The following is a 13,549-nucleotide window of genomic DNA, read 5'->3' on the forward strand; positions in this document are numbered from 1 at the left end:
CTTATACATACTTCAAAACTCCCCATACCACGTTTCGGAGAATTTTTTCAAGGCAGTTGACATGATCACATTGACACCCCTGTGGGATGGGGAGCCCCTCGCATAGTCTTACAAACAAAGACCAGAAAGCAATATGAAGGGGGGCTAGCCCTCCCTGATCTCCGCCTCTACTACAGGGCAACACATCTCCTAGTGGTGAAAGACTGGGTCTTTTCACCAGTACAAGAGCCCTCATTGAGGGCCAACAGAAGGGAGATGGAGCCGGAGGTGTACATACACAAACTGTAAGGCAGAGCCTGCGTCGTCCAACCCCCAACACTGACCACTATAGTAGTACATCTTTGAAAAGCAGTGACAAGGCGATTGGGGTGGGAGGGGTGGGATACACCAGAGACTCTCCTTTTGGAATCAACATCCTGGCAGAACTTCACACCCCGGAACGTAAGAGACAATAGGACTTAATAGGGTTAACTAAATTGGGAGACATGCTGGGTGTGCAGGACCTCTGCTACTTTGTGGAGCTACAAGCAGAATACAACTGGGAGACAGTCAATTATTTCGATGGACACAGTTACAACGTGAAATGATTTACTATAGGAAAGGTTACAAGATATGGCAGAGGAAACCCCACTTGAATATCTGGTTCTCTCGGCCCCCCATTAGTAGACATGTTGCCTCGCTGATTTACAAAGTACTGCAGAAACACAGCCAGCTCCCACTCGACAAACTACAATGCAAATGGGAATGTGACCTGGGAATTCTGGTGGACAAGGACCAGGGGGAAGTCTGCCGACACCAGAGAGAGGTAGCCATCAAGGCTGGCTTTGGACAGGTACAACTCAAAATACTACACCGCACATATTTAACAAGAACCAGAATGTTCCACATGGAAAAGACTGAGAGAAAAAGATGTTTTAAGGGGCTGTGGGCAATAAGGGACACTCAAACATATGCTGTGGGAGCAAGCCCGGACTGGCCATAGCAGGCACCGGGCAATCCCCCGGTGCGCCGCACGGGTGGGTGCCGGTTTTGGGCCCCGGGGGGCCGTTTTTGTTACAGAGCCGTATAGCTTCAAAATCGGCCCTGTAACAAAATCAGCCAAAAACTGACCCTGGCAAAGAGCTCGGCGGCACCCCCAACCCCCGGGGGGGAGGGGGCAGGACCGGCTGAGCACTTTGCCAGGGCCGGTTTTGGTTCCCAGTCCGGCCCCGTGTTGGAGTGTCCCAAAATAAGGTCCTACTGTGAAAAAGTGATCTGGTGCATTTCTGAGGTCTTAGAAGAAAAACTTCAGATGAGAGCTGAGACTGCCCTTCTGGGCATTTTAGGGAACAAGGAGGGTCTAAGTATACCAGACTGTTTCGTAATTTTGCACTCGCAGAGGCCAGACAAGATATTGCCAGATGGTGAGGTAGCAGACAGCCTCCAACAATAGTGCCTGATGGAGATCCCCATACAAGGCTAGTTGAATTGATTCCCTGGACACCACACACATTCAAGTGCCTGGGGGTTTGGGTATATCATGAGGGTGAGCAGCTGGTACAGGGTAACATTGGAAAATTGGTTGCTGCAATTCATGCTTCACTGGTCTTTTGAAAGGTTCTCCCTCTCTCCCCAGGAAAGAGTCTCAATCGTCAAAATGCTGTTATTGCCATGACCCCTGTACATTTTTCCAGCACTTCCAATGTTATGGAAGCATCTCTTTGTTAGATGATCTGGTTTGGGCCAGCAAGCAAAAAATGTTAGCGGTGAGGAAAATGGCCCGCCTTTGTATTTAGGGGATGAGATTGCCATGTTTAGAGGCATACTACCTGGTAGCTTAATTGGTTTGGTTTGGTTAGCTAGGTGGGTGGGGAACCCAAAAGAACATGATGCTGTACAGATTACTGTATGCTTCAGAGGAGTACCACTGTTGAATATAATACTAGATGCTAAGTTTTCTACAAAGAAATTACCTCTGCCCCACAAGGTAGTCAAATGTTGCTGGCTTAATTGCATGCATGCGTCGGGGATGGGCACTTCAGACATACTGCCATGGACCCGGCCAAATTCTCCTTGTTCATTAAACATGTTGGGCCCGATTTACAAAGGCAATCTGAGACAAAAATCAAACTTTATGGCTTTTGGTATTTACGAGTCGCATCTTTACGTCGACAGCCGGGCCAGAATCTGCACACCGGGCTATACTGTCTGCACGCAGGCAGGACTCTCCAGCTCGGGCCGGAAGAAATGTAATCAATGGGCCCCGGAATACCATTTTTTACAAACAGGAACATTAAGAACATGTGATTATTGGTATAGGAGGTCAGGAAATTCAGTTTGGACAGGAAAAAGGCCGGACACTACATCATATCCCAGAAATATTTGCTCATTGCATCTTGGTACATACAGTCCGCGATTTGTGCTCTTCTCTATGAACACACTAAGGGGAGCGCAAATCGTGGACTCCATGTTCCATGCACAATGAGGGGAGCGCAAATTGTGGACTGCATGTACCATGATGCCATGGAGAAAACTTGTCTGGGATATGATGAAGTGTCCGGCCTCACCATTTTCCCTGTCCAAACTGATTTTCATGACCTCCTCTACTATTTATCACAAGTTTCTAATGTTCTATTTCATAAAATTGTATTCCTGCCCATTGATTACACTTCATCGGGCCCAAGCCGGGGAGTACGGCCCCATCTGAAGAGTATGGCCCAGGTGCGGAAAGTACAGCCTGGGTGCGGAGATTCTGGCCCGGCTGTCGACGTAAAGATGCGACTCGTAAATGACCTCTGTGAATACCAAAAGCTGTAAGGTTAGACTTTCATGTCAGATTGCCTTTGTGAATCAGGCCTGTTAATCGGAGAGTTTGGTCAGAGGTGGTACATACAGTTGGGTATTTATTCGCAAATGGGATATATATGCCATTGAATGTGTTTAGGGACCAATTTCAGATCATGGCTGGGCAATTTATGAAACATACTTTGGGGCATATTACCAAGGGCGATATTGCCTCTTTACCGGAACTTTGTACCGCTAAATCTGCAATATTTTTATCGCCCTATTAGCAAGCTGTCGCTAACAGCAGTTGCAAGTTTGGGGCTACACCATTTTCCCTGCCCAAACTGATTTTCATGACCTCCTCTACTATTTATCACAATTTACTAATATTCTTTTTCACAAAATTGTATTCCGGCCCATTGTCTACACTTCATCCGGCCCAAGCCGGAGTGTACGGCCCCAGCTGGAGAGTATTGCCTAGGTGCGGAGAGTACAGCCTGGGTGCAGAGATTCTGGCCCGGCTGTCGACGTAAAGATGCGACTCGCAAATGACCTCTGTGAATACCAAAAGCCGTAAAGTTAGACTTTTATATCAGGTTGCCTTTGTGAATCAGGCCTGTCACTCGGAGAGTTTGGTCAGAGGTGGTACATACGGTTGGGTATTTATTCGCAAATGGGATATATGTGCTATTTGATGTGTTCAGGGACCACTTTCAGATCATGGCTGGGCAATTGATGAAACACACTTTGGGGCATATTAGCAAGGGCGATATCGGCGCTTTAGCTGGACTTTTTCCCGCTAAAGCGGCAATATTTTTATCACCCTATTAGCAAGCTGTCGCTAACAGCAGTTTGCGACAGCTTTTAGGCGATAGCTACAGGTTTGGGGCCCGCTTTGCATGTCAGCGATATTTATCGCTAATGACATGCAAAGTGGGCATACCCAACCTGTTAGCAACTGAAAGCAGTCGCTAACACAGCTATCGCCTATTAGCAAGGCAGGCGAAGCGATAAAAAAATCGCGCTGAGCACGATAATCACCAGAACCTAACCCCTGCTCAGACCATGACTTAACCTGTATATCCAATGGGAGGTGGACATTCAGGTTAAGTCCCCATTAGCGTTAATGCCTGAATATCACTGGATTTCCAACGATATTCACGCATTGAGCCACTATCGCCGGATATTTTAGCGCATTAGAGATAAACGTTGCTAATAGCATGTTATCTCTGGTATAATATACAGCGATAGGCGGTGATAAAAAAAAGTGTGCTAAGCGCATTTAGCGATAATTATCGGTTTTTGTTGCTAATATGCCCCTTTATTTATAAGGTGGCTAAAACATTATGGTTGTGTGTGTTGGAGGAACCACCTCACTCAGAAACGTTATAGATGGTACTGACTCTTGGCATGGCTCCAACACGCTGTCTCCAATATGTGCACAACATTGTGCTTTATCTTCAGGGTGGGAAATCTGGTTGTAGGTCTGTGGGGGAGGAATCAATTGGTGTGAAATTCTAAGATGACAAGGGAAAAAATCCTCGAATATGCTAAACTGGTAATCAGAAATAAGCGCTTTAAATTCATGTAAATAATCTATATTCACCAGAATTTTATATCTCTTCACAGATTTTCCAAGATGTATAGGGGGCAGATGATACATGCCACAGACGTCAACATGCTGGAGCACATCTTTGTCATATGATCTGGGAAATGCTGCCTGTAAAAAATACTGGGAGGATATAGAGGCCGTTATTCATGAGGTCATTTGCCTCACAATTCCTTGTAACTCCCAGCAGTGTCTCTTAGGTCAATGTTAGGTCAATTTCATGGAACTAAGTCACAGAAGAAGGTATGTTGGTTCATAGATTTAGTTTTGATCGTTGCCAAACGAAACATAGAGGTGTACTGGCGAGAGCCGAACTGTCCACGTTAATGGCCCTGCGCTTGAGAAATAGTAAGGGACTGTTGTGGGAAGGAAGAGGTAAGCCAAAGATAGGGTACAAAATATTAATTTATTAAAGAAATATAGATATAATAAGCACACGGGAGAGGACACAATAAGGGACTGGTCGGGTAGAGGATAGCCGGCAAGTGCCGGGTAGGCTGGGTGATGTCACAGGTATAGTCCTAGAGGATAGGGTGATGGCTAAGATGATGAGGGGAAACAGGGGTAGAAATAGAAGAAATACTCGTCATGCATTAACAAGGAAAACTTTTACAAGTAAAGAGAAAATACATATTCTGAATGTACAACAACTCCCTTTTTCCTAACAAAAGAAACTAAGGGCCCGATGTAGGTCACCAAATACCGGTCGGTAACGGCCGAATTCGGCCGTTACCGACCGGTATTTGGTGATTGAGATGTAGGGGCCATTATTTTACAGAATCTGTAAATTTACCGAATCGGTAAATTTACCGATTCTGTAAAATACCGAATCGGTAATTTTACCGATTCGGTAAATCCCAGATGTAGGTAGCACTGTTTACAGTGCTACAGGCCTTGAGAATTCGGTATTTTATCACCCAATACAATTGGGTGGTAAAATACAGAATTCAGGTGTACACTGTGCCATGTGACACATAGACATGCCCTTAGGGAATGTATGTGTGCCACATGGCACACAAGCCTGGAATTGGGGTGCTACAGGGTGTCAAAGTGACACCCCGTTCACCCTTGCAGGATTCGGTATTTACCGATTCGGTAAATACCGAATCGGTATTTCCCATTGATTCCTATGGGCTTCAAGGCCCATAGGAATTTATAGGGAATACCGATTCAGTATTTACCGAATCCGTAAATACCGAATCTTACAGATTCGGTAATTCTAAAATAAGAATTACCTACATCTGCCCCCTTCCTATTTACCTACTCTTAAATACCGAATCGGTATGATTCGGTATTTAAGAGTAGGTAAATAGGAATTACCTACATCGGGCCCTAATTCATTTAAATGTCATCAAAACGTTTAGGGATTCTGACATGTCTTCCTGACATTGTTTGATTAGGTTTCACGTTAAACATTTCCTCAGTACTGTCTTTACCAAGCATGACATTTACATTTACATTATCAACTCTCTTACCGCTTTCAGTATACAAAGAACCATCCTGCTCAGTTGCATTGCTAACTTCATTGGTAGGCAAACTGCTTTCCACTCCAGGTTTAAAATTGCTTGTTTCAAAAATTGAAGAAGGATGACTTTAATAATCATAGTATAAACTTTGATTACAAGAAGTATCTTCCCTAGGATCCAGCAAACTGTCATTTCAACTTTCATGTTGCTCAGACCTCCCTCTCATTATGATTTTTTCTTGGCCATTCTTTAATGGTACAATATCACTTTTGCTCCACCATCCTTTCCTTCCAAGATAAACAGCCCCCTCTGATACTTCCTCAACACAAATAGGAATAGTGAAAGATGACTCACCTTTAGGTACTCTAAATGGTTTTTTTATGATGACCCAATCACCTTTCTTTATTATCTTCTCTTTGGCTCTGTTGCACATGTCAGAATAAGCTTTGGTATTTTTCTGTTTAGCTACTATGCTCTCTCTAATTTCACTATTTTCATCACATATATAGTGTCTGTTACATTATTCTTGTTATACCATTCGTTATACTTAGGTGTTGGAGCTGTGTTACACTCCCTTCCTCTCACTAGGTAAAAAGGGGTGTATTTGGTTATGTCATTGGTGGTGTTATTGTACGTGCTTATCTCTTATACAGTCACGAATGGGTAAATTAGATGTTACCGCTAACTGAACTTCTTCTTTCAGGAACCTATTCATTCTTTCCACCTGCCCGTTAGATTTGGGGCTATATAGTGGTGTCTTCTCTTGTTTGATACACAGGGTTTGCAAAAAATCACTCATTTTTTTAGACACTAGTTGTGTTCCGTTGTCTGAGACTAAAACCTTAGGCTGTCCTTCTAACGCAAATATTTCCTTTAAAAACCCTATTACAACATCAGTTGTTACGTTTTGCATAAATTTATAATGTACCCACCTTGTGTAATAATCAGTTAAAACAACCAAATATTTACAATCATTACGTAGGACATTAAAAGGTCCCAATAGGTCAATTGCAATTTTTGTTCATGGTCCAATCGGTATTTCAACCATTTGCATTTCACCCTTACTTACTCTCCAATACTTGTCAGCTTTCAGGCAATGTTCGCATTAGTCGACATGGTTGATAACGTCATTGTTTATACCTGGCCACCAATAGTATTTTTTAAGGATATTTTTTGTTGCTGGATGCCCTTTATGTGCAAGATGTATTAGTCTTTTTCGTAATTTTATGGGTGGCACAAATAAGTCATGTATTTTAAGGAATCCGTTCTCAATAGTCAATTCATAGCAGATTTGTTTAAAAGGTTTCAGTACAGCATTTAGGTTCCTCATTGGCGGCCATATATTAGTTACATAGTTAATAACCCTCTGTATGATGACATCTTCCTTTTGTCTGTTTATCCATTCTTTCTCAGAGATGGATCCCTCACATATAATTGTGGCATCAATGTGTGCCACTGTACATTCTGTATCATCTTGAACTCCTTCCTCACAGTCATTACAGTCAACTGGCAACCTTGAAAAACAATCTTATTAGTCTTGCACTCGCTTTTTGGTTACCACGACCATACCCCTCCATCATGTAAATCAACGGTTTATGGTCAGTGACTGTTTCAAACTCCTTTCCCCACAAGAACATTTTCAACTTTTCCACAGACCATACACATGCTAGTGTTTCCCTCTCTATGGTACTGTAGTTTTTCTCTGCATTACTGAGTTTTCTAGAGATAAATGCAATGGTATTCTCCTTTTGTCCTTGCCTTTGGCAAAACACAGCACCTATACCCTTTGCACTTGCATCAACTGTTATTATGTTTTTCAATGTTGGATCAAATGGTTGCAGAGCAGGTGCTTTGCAAATGCTGTTCTTAACATTTTAAACGCTTCCTCTTGGTCTTTGCCCCAATGATATTTCTCGCCTTTATGTATTAGTTTTCTTTATGCCTCAACTTTGTCTGCATATCCTTCTATAAATCTTGTGTAATATTCACTAAGTCTCATGAATGATTTTAGGGTTTCTTTATCCATAGGTGTAGGAGCTTCTCTTATTGCTTTTATTAAGTCGTTTTTTTGGTTTTATTCCATCTGAAGATAGCACATGGCCCAAATACTCAATACTTGTTTGCATGAATTTGCATTTTTCTTTGGACACCGTCATCCCTTTCCCTTTTAGTATTTGTAAAACCTCATTTAAAATTTCACAGTGTTCTTTTTCTGTTTTTGCATGTATAAAAATATCATCTTGAAAGGCTTCTACTCCTTTAATTCCGCCAAACAAAACGTCCGTTAGTTTTTGAGATACACTTGATGCGGATGTGTGATATGCTATGATTATCTTAATCTCCTTTCCATTCTTTCTATTGCTTAGAATAGTAATATGTCATCCTAGGAATGTACTGAGTATGATGTCAAGGGATTCTAGATGAATGTTTGGAAGTAAACTAGAGCAGTTACAGAAGCCCTGACCTGCTAGCTGATTGATGAGATTTTCTGTGCATTAAACATATGAAGATATTCATCAATCTGGTTTCCAGTCTTCATTTGAACCTACTTCATTGGCGTAGTCGGCAGGATAAGGAATCCCAACACAGAAGATGGTGAGGAGCAAGTTCTCATTTAAAGAATTTTTTAAAAATTTATCTTAAAACAAGACAAGGAATTGGGAGCAACGCCGCAAATATACTTTTGTGACTAATATAATAGTGGGTATCATCAATGCGGGCTCATTCTGTCTTACATTTTGAGTAATACTCCATTATCAAATAAATCAAGAAATTCCATCTCAGAAACTAGCAGTGGTTAATACTTGTTTTTTGGGTTTTATATTTTAAAAGTCTCTCAGGCGAAATCCTTAACAAGAAGCTCTTTGATACTTCTAACGTGTGGAGCGTACTGTTACTTCGCATCTGTGGAGTGGATTACTTTTAAAAATTGGAGATGCCTTAATGGATAAAAGCGTTGGATATCTTAATGTGGTCAGCACTTTGCTTGAACATTAATTTTTCTGATATCGTTTAACAAGTAATCTCAAGGAAAGCAGTGCGTACTTTAACAAGTCTTCTTTTAAAGTTTACCGTTGGTTGTCAGTTGCTCTTTGGTATCTTTTAGTCGTTGATTGCCATGCTCCTGCTGCATCTTTCGAGTTGTCCGGCATTCGGTGCGTGCAGAGGAGAATTCTTCGTCAGAGCGTCACAGCGCCAGACCGTCACTTGGAACGCTAGACATCACGAAGGCAGACACGCAAGAGTGGGGCGTCAGCCTGTCACTATGAACGTTCGTAAACACGGATGAACTAAAGAGCGAGGTGATGCCATCACGTAAGGTTGTATTGTGACATTTGACCTCACGTAGGCGCCATTTTGATTCTGATTTCTTGCACTGAGGAAAGAAGGAGAAGGATACGGTAATGTTTATTTGTAATTGCATTACTTTAAGTTGATGCTTCAATACATTTGATGACTCACGCTGATGCGCTCAGCCTTAGACTTAATGTTATGTGCATTGGTTCACGGTGATGCGCACAGCTTTACATTTTACACGCGCATTTATCCACGCTGATGCGCACAGCTTTATGTTCGTTATTACGCGCATTGGCACATGCTGATGCACACAGCTTTACATTTTACATCATTGGTTTGCACACTGACTCACGCTGATGCGCTCAGCTGGACTTTAATATATATATTTTTGTGCTTCAATTTTGTGCATTTATTGACTCGGTGATGCACAGTTTGACACTTAACATTTGAAAGCTGAAATAATACAGCGTTTTGCATAAGTACTTATTTATAGGGCAGGTACTGGTATTGGTTCTTTTTTGTACACAATTTATTATTTGGTGTGCAAAGTAATTTCAAGTTTATATGCTAGGATTTTATTATCAATCCATAACTGATATTGTTTTTGGGAAGAAGAAAGCATAGTCCTGTGGAGTTCTGAAATGCAGGAAAATGCAGAATGTTACTGCTGCACCTTTCCTTCTTGTAGAACCTGGTGATCCTGCAATTCCGTGGAAAAAATGGAAAGTTGTATTTGAGAGGTATGCTAGGGTTTGTGGACCATCACTGAGTGCGGAAAGGAGATCATCCTTACTTTTGCATTGTCTAGGGTCGGAAGGCCAAGATGTCTTCGATCATTTACCTGATTTAACAACTGAAGAAGCTAATGGTCTTAATGATTATGAAATTTGTATAAAAAAATTAGATAACCATTACTTACCGAAGGTAAGCACAATTTTAGAACGGTATCAATTCGCAAAACGGATGCAAGGGAATGAAGAAACGGTTGAGAGCTATGTCACTTATTTAAGAAAATTGGCCTCATCTTGCAAATTTGGTAACCTTATTGATGAGAAAATTTGTGACCAGTTCATGTTTGGGTGTAGCATGGAAAAGGTCAGGCAGGAGTTTTGGTTGCGAGATGAGCCCACTTTGGATGAAGTTTTAAGTGTTGCTAAGAGAATTGAGCATTCGGTAAAGTGTGTTGCTGTGCTTAAGAAGGAGTCGGAGAAAGTCTGTAGGGTTCAAGAGAACAAAATTAAGATAACATCTGATTTTGTATCCAAGGACAAGCAAAAGGGGTCAACAGCACAAAATGAAAAATGGGTCAATGTAAGGTGTTTTAGGTGCGGGAAAACTGGTCACTTGGCTAATTATAAGAAGTGTCCTGCCCTTAATATAACGTGTGCAAAGTGTAAGAAGAAGAGTCATTTGACTTCTTTTTGTAAGAGTAAGCCTGTACTTAAAGTTAAAGAGATAGAAATTTTCGATGATTAATATAAGGAGTCATGTAATGAGGAGTATGAATGTGGACAAATCGTTGTGCAAATGGTGAATGGAAAAGAAAAGAGGAATAGTCCTTGTTACGACATCTTGGTTGAAGGAGCTAAAACAAGGGTTCTATTCGATTCAGGTGCAAAAATGACCATTGTTTCGAGCACATTTTATGTTGAAAAAGTAAAAGGAAAAGTTGATCTTTTGAAACCGGATCTAAAGCCTTTGGCGTATGGTGGGTGTAGGAGAGTAGGGTCTGCAATCCTATGATCACCCAGATTTTTTGCTTTTGTTTCACTGGTTTACGACTTTCTCTGGCTGTGGGCCTGCCAATCAGACCCACAGCCTAGCTGTTCTCTCACTAAATTGACATGTGTACCTTAGGTGCATTATCCAATTGGTACTGGGCCACCTTATCAGACCCTGTAACTCAGGGCATAGGTGTACCCAGGGCCTACCAGGGGCTGAAGCATGTATTATGCCACCCCTGGATGGCCATCTAAATCTGACACAACTGGCTGCACGACAGCTGGGGCAAGGTGGTGTAATCACCCTTTGCTTTAGATATAGTATACCTATATCTAACCCTAAAATGGACACACAGATTCCTATCAGTCACTCCTATGGCAGGCCTTGACAATCCTGAAGGCAGAGTGCTTGGAATCGTGTGAAATGGTGCTCCAAATTAGATCATCTTTGAATCCTGAAACTACTTTCTACGAAAGGAACTCTCGACTTCTTCTCAAGATTTCTCCCTTGTGGCTAAGGAGTAGTCACCCTGCACCCACAGGCACCATCTAAGAACTCTGCGGTTTGCTGCACGTCCTTCCTCAGGAATCCGACCGACCAGCACGACGAGACCCAGCTTCCCTGGCACCTCTGACCTCTACCTACCTCTACAGCTAAGCTGAGAACCGTAGGTGCGACGAGACCTCGAGGGACTGGCTATCATCAGAACTGCACGACTTCCATCCAGCACGACTGCCGAGGGATCCTCTGGTGAGTGCTTTGGGGTCCGAGAAGCCCCGACCCTGAGCAGCTCCAGCACCGAAGTCCAGCCTCCCAGCATCTCCACGATCTGCGTGGGGCCCTTCTGCTTTTTGCTGCTCACCGCGTTGTTTGGCTACTAGCCCGCTGGCTTGTGGCCTTCTTAACGATGCCCGACGACATCACTGCTGCTGGTCTGGTTGCTCCAGACTGGCCCTTGCTCCCTTACAAAAGAGGAGCACCCCGGACCCTCCTGGTCCACTCCAGACGCCATTTTGAGTCCACCGCGTGGGCTTGAATTTGCCAAGACCTGTTGCCCCAATCCTGGGTCCAGCGACGTCGACAGCTTCATCCATCGTGGGACAGCTCGCACCTCCATCCTGGTCGCCGACAACGCCTCCTGGTCCGTGAGATCTGCAGAGCACAGCGTCACCCACTCACCTAGTCGAGGTGACTACCATCCGGTGCCCTCCTGGTGCCACCTGACTACTGGCTAGTAGTCACAAACTTGGTTCCCTCTGCTTTCAGGTGTCATCCATCTTCGATCCAGGCTTGGATCACTCGAACTCTCTTCACTGGTCGCCTGCCAGCAACTTCTTTCTCCAGGCTCCTGGTTCGTCTACGAGAATTCCCGACGTCTTCTTGAGACCTATGCAGCTGCAGCCCCTGGGCTAGGTAACTTCGGCATTTCGGTGCCCCAGCATAGCCTCACTATCCAAGGGTCAGGATCCACTGTCGTTTTCGATCTACCTAGTCGGGTTCGCCCGATAACACTAACTTTGTGAAATCTAGCTACCATAGACTTTGTCCCACATCCCGCGTGAGAGTGCACACTCTGCACCCGAGTCCCCTAGGCCTCCTACTAGTAATCTGAAGGTTCAGTAACGTAGTCCTAGCGATTCCAAAGCCTATTAGTACAGTACTTACCTGCTAGTAATTTCGCATTCCACTTTCATAGTATATGGTTTTTCGTGCCCCTCGGGCATTTGTGTAAATTGTGCAACTTGAAGTATTTTCATAAGAGTTTTGTTGTGTGCTTAGTACCCTGTCCTCATAAAGAGTACAGGGCTGTTGTGATCTAAATAAATACACTGTTTATTTTCATAACACTTGTGTGGTGTCCTTTCACTTGGTGTTCAAGGGGTATATGTGATGGTATAACAGCTGGCTTAACACGCCCTCTAGAGTTTAGCCCGAAGACTGCTCGTATCCACGCTACTAGGATAGCTGGTCTATAAGGTTGACTTACAACCAATCATCAATAAGGGTTGTTGGACTGATACATAGTGTTCACTAGAATAGTGAGCACTGCATATCAGGCCACCTTCTCACATTGGTGAGCAGCGGTTGGGATTTGAGCTTGCTGTTGTTTTACCACACGTATCCTAAGAATATCTTGTGAAAGATCACATAAGTACTCCAGGTACATATAACTTAGCTTAGAATACTCTGAGTTCTACTGGAGAAGTGTGGCTCAGGGGTTAGAGGCGGCAGACCTGGAGCTTGAGTTCGGCCCAGGACCAGGGTTCAATTCCCCGCCTCGGCGGATCTTGGGCTCAAAATTCCACGGACTCGTTAATTCTCGCTCCGTTGCCTTCTCAACTCACGGGTTCACACTCTGCGACTCTGGGCAATAGCTTGCTTAATCTCCACAACGGCCCCTCGCGGTGGGATGCCTGGCTTTCACCTTGTGGATACCCTGCCAGGGTTATCTCACAGGGGAATACCAGGACGGGTTCCCTAAGCAAGCGCTGAGATGCCCCAGGGTAAGTCGTGCGCTATATAAGTTTCATTCATTTCATTTCATTACTGAACCAGCTGTTGTAGCTCCTCAAGGCTTAGCACACCTTGGCTACAACTCTTAGCAAGGGATCAGTAGGCAAACATATAGTGTAGGTAGGTGCATCACTTACACCACACTAGAATCAGCATGTCAGACAAAGGAGGAAACTCT

Source organism: Lissotriton vulgaris, chromosome 2_1, assembly GCF_964263255.1.
Source record: "Lissotriton vulgaris chromosome 2_1, aLisVul1.2, whole genome shotgun sequence".
Classification (NCBI taxonomy): Eukaryota; Metazoa; Chordata; class Amphibia; order Caudata; family Salamandridae; genus Lissotriton; species Lissotriton vulgaris.